Source organism: Perca fluviatilis, chromosome 7 (genome assembly GCF_010015445.1).
Source record: "Perca fluviatilis chromosome 7, GENO_Pfluv_1.0, whole genome shotgun sequence".
Lineage (NCBI taxonomy): Eukaryota > Metazoa > Chordata > Actinopteri > Perciformes > Percidae > Perca > Perca fluviatilis.
The window spans coordinates 26,691,069-26,697,733 of record NC_053118.1 but is presented as its reverse complement, the minus strand read 5'-3'; positions in this window follow the sequence as shown (position 1 = coordinate 26,697,733).

Below are 6,665 nucleotides of genomic sequence, written 5' to 3'. Positions count from 1 at the left end.
TATAAGAACAGCAGGAAATTTGTTTGGTTGCAAGCCAATGGCTGCATGGAGCTCAACAAAGATTTTAATCTGTCAGCATCTACACTCGATCTTCAGTGAATGCATGCACAGGTTTCCAGATAGCAGCGAAAACACTTAATGACTTACTCCTCCCTATGAGGAGCTAGAGCAAGAGGTGACATGTACAAGACAAATCTCATCTTTTTTGTGCACAGTCAACCCATATCAAAGCACCCTCTTACTGTAATATATTGCTTCCTTTAGGCACAGCCAAGAATATATTACCTTCATTCTAAATCTATAGAGTTCATGAACCATTTGTTCTTAGCATGATAGCATGTCTGTCGCACGGACAGGTCAGAGTAAGATGATATATTTATAGAGAATGTGGTGACTCATCTTCAAGGCAGAAATTTGAACCTTGGTGATTTATGAAAAGTACAATTTGCTCAGAGCGAAGCAATGGGGGATTCAAATCTCTGCATGATCAGTCCAAAAAATCCACCTCGACAATTTCTGCATTTCACAGCCATTGTGTTTTGACAGATGGTCCCTTCAAGCACACTGACATCAACACCTGAGTTCAGGGAGCGTAGTAAGTGATCCCTGCCTGTTAGGAAGTGTGTGCCCGCGAATGCTTATTTCCTTATGAATGCACTACGTCTGCATGCGTGCGTATGTGTGTGCTGCGTTGCATTTTTCAGCTCTCCCATGACAGGGGAATGCAAAAACATGACTCCCTTGGAGTGGAAACCATCTGCCTCACTTGTAATCAGCCTGTGCAGTGTCAGGGTGTTTACACTGAGGCTGCATGCTTGGAAGAAAACAAACGGGCAAGACTTCATAAATCAGTTTTCTGTTCAAATCCCAAGCGTTTATGCTACCACTGCACTGCATAGTGCGATGCTTATCACTGAGTGACCTGCAATCTGGGAGACAGCCAAAATAATTTGCCCACATGCAAAGGTTGCTCCATTTTACTGGTTCTTTTAAGCGCTGCTGTGTCTTCCGGATGTTTGTAGATAGAAATAAGATGTCGAGTCTTGACATGTTCTGTCTATTTGTCAGTGTGTTTAATCATTGACCTTTTTAATTGGACTGATTGTCATAGATTTGTGAAGAATGCATGCAATTATACCTTTTTATACACCAATCATCACCCCATCCACACTCACTCCAAGGTGGTTTGCTTCATTGGTTGAAATCCAATAAACATCTCCTGAGAGAATGAAATTCCAGCACTGCAGCTGTGGCGTCTGACTACAAAGCAAGCAGGGCAGGACTGCGTGGTCCCCCCCCCCCAGGCGGTTCACCTCTCTCACAGCACGTAGTCTACTCCACTTGCTTTTAGACCGCACACTTCTCCTGGATCAAGTCTGACGAGCAGCAGCATTAGCTGTAACACGAGGAGGAAGCCAGTGTATCAACGGGAAATTAAATGGAGTGAAATGTGCCTTCCAATGTCCAAGAATAATGACTATACCTTGAACATTCCTCTGTGTGGATTCCAAACCCAACAGTTTCCTCTGATTAGGTTTCATTGAATGTTAATTAGATTTTAAAAAATACCTTTCATTTAATACAGCATGTGTACTTGCAGGTGTCTTTTCAGCTTCCAAAATGCTCTTCTTATGGGCTCAAAAATACTTCTTACACAAACTTAAAATCAAAGGAGTGCTCTTGGTCAACACCGATGTGTATTTTCAGCATTCTTAGCTCAGGTTGACTTATCACCGCGTCATTTTCAGCATCCAGAAATAGAATCAATGACTGTTTGGTTGGACAGTACTGTATAGAGGGTAATGTTTAGCCTCAGCCAGGCCAGATGTGCAATCTGGAGAGATCGACTGCTGAGTTCACCCCAGGCCATGTAAGAATGATGATGAGGTGAAATTAAACCATTACAGGTTCACTAAGTATTTACTGGAAGCAATGGGGCAGGTTGTGTGTGGTTGTGTGTGTATGTGTGTGTGTGTGTGTGAGGATGAGAGAGATGATGCATGCAAGTTTGTAGTGGGAACAATAAACACAGCTTGAAGCCTTGAACTACAACCCAAAGGCTGTTATGCCAGTTTTAATACATAATGGAGCGTAAACACAGCTGACACCTTGTCAAAGTTGAAAAAAAAAAGTCTACTAATTTGCCAGCACACCATTTGCCCTTTGAATAGAAACATAGTGATTAGAGGGAGGTGCCAGTTAAGGACATAAAAATACATTATTATTGTGCAAATATTTACGCCTAAATGTGTACACCAGCACAGAAACCACTCATCTGATCTTCAGAGAGAAGTTTGAAATGTAAGAACAGCTCGGACTATTGAAACATTCAAGTCCTTGCTTAAGACCCATTACTATGCATTGGCTTTCAATTCAAGTTGAGCTTTGATATCTTGACCTTTTTCTACTGTTGGTTATTTTGTATTGTATATTGTGTATTGTTTGTGTATATTATCTCTTTGATTTTGGACCTTGTTAAGCACTTTGGTCAACTATGGTTGTTTTTAAATGTGCTATATAAATAAAACTTAACTGAGCTGAACTGAAATGTTGCCTTTAGAGTTATTCCTTTTCTCCTTTCCTCCTGATGCTCCTCCTGATGCTCCACGTGTTTGGAATGAAGGCCTCTTAACCTGCTGCTGAGGTGGTGAGTGTGTAGATGATAGAAGAGTGGGATCAGCGGGAGCCTATAATAAATAACCGTCAGGCCCTCTAAAAGCTTATTATACAGTACTGGGGATTATTTACAACAAGAACACTGCAGCAAAAATGTGCTCTGGGTTTTGGTGCAAAGCATTTCCACAGATGGAGGAGACGATACTGTTGTAGTCAAAATGAGAGTCCAAGTTTCATTATGACTGTGTGGAGAGACTTCAGACATTTCAGTTTCTGTTTCAATGCGGCCTTGTAATTCTTTACCAATCAGGAAAGGCAAGTGTATTTGTATAGCACTTTTTAACAACAAGGAATTCAAAGTGCTTTACATAAGACATAAAAATGCATTATGCCAAGATATAAAAGAAAAAAGTAAATAAGCTAAAGTGGAATAAGACAGGTAACATAACGAAAATAGAAATCACAGTTCAAAAAGACAAATTTTTAAGAACTGAGAGTTTGAACTGAGAGTTTGAGCAGACTTCAAGTTTTCGGGCCGATTCGAGCCACATATGTGGTGTAAAGAAACCGAATGCTTCTCTATGCTAGGACTGGGGAGAGAGGTCACAACAGTTCATAATGCAGGAGCAGATCAGAAATATATTTTGGCCCTAAAGTCTTTAGTGCTTTATGACAACAGTACTATTTTAAATGCACACAGCAAGCCAGTGTAAAAATCTGACAACTGGACTGATGCGATCCACTTTCTTCTAGCAGCAGCTGTGTGATCAGGATTTTAGAGAAACCAGTAAAGACAGTAGGCGAGCCTATACTGCTGAGACAGAAGTCCTTTCTTAAGATGAGAGTTGGCCAATTTTGTAATTGTTTTAATGTGGTTATTTAGGTCGGACTCCATGACTACACCAGGATTTCTAGCTTGGAAGCAAAGTGAAGTGGACTAAATTACTTGACTCCACAAACAATTATTTCTGTTTTATCTGTTTGAACTCAGCCCCGCTGTCAGGGTGGGTCAAAAGTTCAGGGGGTGTCGGCTGCATGTCAAGGTCTATGGTTGACAATTTACTGACTGACTTATATCACTGACAATACAACTTTTAAGTATTTACATGATTTATTGTTATCATTAAATAATAACAGCGGGGGTCAGATGTGCAGTAATGTATGGAAAGATGTAAAGCGAACTGCAGCCTGACTAGTCAAAATGCCTCACCAAAAATCAGGGGCTCAAAAAAAAAAGAAAGAGAGAGAGGGAACAAGAAAATGAAAGGAGCAGAGAGACCATGCCCAAACCTCTGGTCTAGAAAAAGTGTAAAGAAGCATGCAAAGCTATAGGTACACAGAAAATAAGCAAAGAAAGCCCGCTGTAGCTGGCTCAGTTTTGAATCTAGAGTGAAGATACTGGTATCATATGGAAACTAGACAACCTAAGGCATTCACTGGTACTATTTTGTCTTGAAGGGGCTAAATAACGCTCCAGTGTGAGGCTAAATTTTGGCGAGGGAAAAAAGGGCATGCCATTTCTCAAAATGGTGTATTTCATTATTTCTGCATAGTGGGGTCCCTAAAAAAGTGTCTTGGAATTGCATAAATTGAGTTTGACTGGAAAGCTGAGACTCTCACTGAGACTGGATTCAATGAGTCCAATTGTATTCATCTGTGATGATGTAAGTCCCCATTTCATTGTAGTGGGACCATTTTCTGAAACTTGACCTCATTTTATAAAAAATACCTATTGTGACCTCTAGGATGATCACAGCCTCAAGAAACTTTACAAACACAAACTAGAGACCTAGGGAATTCAGAGGATGTTTGGTTTTCTTAGGTATATTTACAATATGGGGGTTTCTATATGTATGGAAAACCAAGCATGGCCTGGATGGGTCTATGACACTGGGTTTGAAAATGGTTGTTAGAGACTATGGGCCCTATTTTAACGATCTGAAATGCAAGTATGAAACGCCAAACGCAAGTAGCTTTGTGGGCGCTGTTGCTATTATGCCGGCGGGATAAATGAGTCTTGCGCCCGACGCAAATCTAAAATGGGTTGGTCTGAAGTAGCTAGGTGTGGTTTGGGCGTAACGTGAAAATAACCAATCAGAGCGTCATCTCTCATTCCCTTTAAGAGCAGGTGCGCTTGTTCCATGGCGGACTGCTATTATGACGGAGGATTTGCCTGGCGCCGGGATGCGGCAAAGTAATAAATGCCCGTCTTGTCCGGGTGGCTGCAGCCATGGAGCATTGGCCTCCAAACGCACCACCTGCACCCGTTGTGCCCCTTCCTCCTCCCCCCACTCCATCTCCGTCCACCCGCTCCACCAGGAGCATTACTCCCGGACCAGATCCCGCCGGACTGCCCAATCCCACCGTAGTTCAACATCACGTCTCCTTAAGTCCTCTAATATTTCCTCATTTATGTCATCAACACATCCATGATTCATGGAAATGTGTAAAACACAACAAGCCACAAAGAATGCTGCGACTTTTTGAGGACTGTACTGTAAAATGCCTGCTGACCTATCCAAACACATGAAGCGCATTTTCAGTAATATTTTTCTTTGTAATTATGTATGGTTTTCAAAAATGGGAACTGCTGTAGATGAGAGAAGTGTATGCGCTGGCGCGTACACGCTACACATTATGGCCAAGCATTCGTCCCTAAAATAGCATCTGAATAACGCGCCACTGACTTTAGACTAGCGCACTGACTTTAGACCAGGTTTTTCCTGGTCAGTGGCAGAATTGTTTTCTGAAACTGCAAAATAGGACCACGTAACGTTTGCGCCTGAACACGCCTCCTCTTTTCGCTGAACCGCCCCCTGGAGCGCAAATACATTCCCTAATTTACCGACGTGCGTCTGTGGAGGGAAAAGTCCGCTGTGCGTCGGGTGCAAAATAGGAATGATACATGCGTCGGTGTACAAAGGCAATTGCGAAGAGTGCAATCTAGGGCCCTATATCTCTGTCACTACAGGACTAATGACCAAGAGCTTATTTGAAATATGTGTTGGTATTAGAGCTTACGATGGGTGGTGGTGCTGGAGTGGGTGTGGTTGAGGATGATGGGCCAATTTGGAAAGTTTTGGCCCACCTGTCCATATTTTCTCATATGTTTTGTGCATATTCATAATGGCTGGTTTTGGACGTCCAATCACTGATTTGTTCATTGCATATATTCAGTAATTGTATGAGACTAGTCACTTGGTGACATCAAAGTAATAATTGCAACATAAAAGTGTTTGCGTCCAAATTAAACACACAAAAATGGGCACTGCAGAGTTGAAATCTCTCTGTTGGTAAAAGATGTTATCTGTGTAATATTCAGGCTTCTGAAACGGTGCTTTTATCCATGTTATTTCAGTGTACTTCACACAGAACACTGTGCGTCACTTTCAGAAATGATATAGCTTTGCGGCGACATTTTAAATGCATTCATTTTCTCAGGGGAAATGATAGCCTGTCAGGAAATTCAGCCGCTGCTGCCTTTAAAAAGAGGCAGAGCCCATTCTTTAGAAGACATGAAAAGAACAGGTCTTAATTTTCCAAATCTAAACAGAGCCAAAGTACACACCCTGTGTGTGCTGTACTTCAGGCTGTTGTCTATTTCTGTCAAACTTGTTAAATGATTTTCAAACGTTGTGTGGTTCTTATGAATAATACATGTAACACAGCTTGATGCATGTTAGGGAAGTGTTAACATAACTGTGATGGTGGCAAAGTTTGACAGGAAAGATTAGGTTTTTATTACATCTTCAGATTAAGCAGCAGCAGAACACAAACAAGCTTCTTGGAGACTCAATGACCTGTCATGATAGAGTCCAGACTGATCCCTAACTAACCAAACCTCCAGAATGACTGACAGCAACCGCATGAAAAAACCCAAACAGTCTGCTGAGTAAGAACAACCAGGTAGCAGACACAGTGCACCTCCAAACATGGACATAATCTGCGCAGACGACAGACATCTGGAGACTTCAGTCCTGTTTCCTACATCCATCCTACCGCTATTACAGCTCCGCACAAAACTATGGAACTGGAAAGCAAACCAGCAG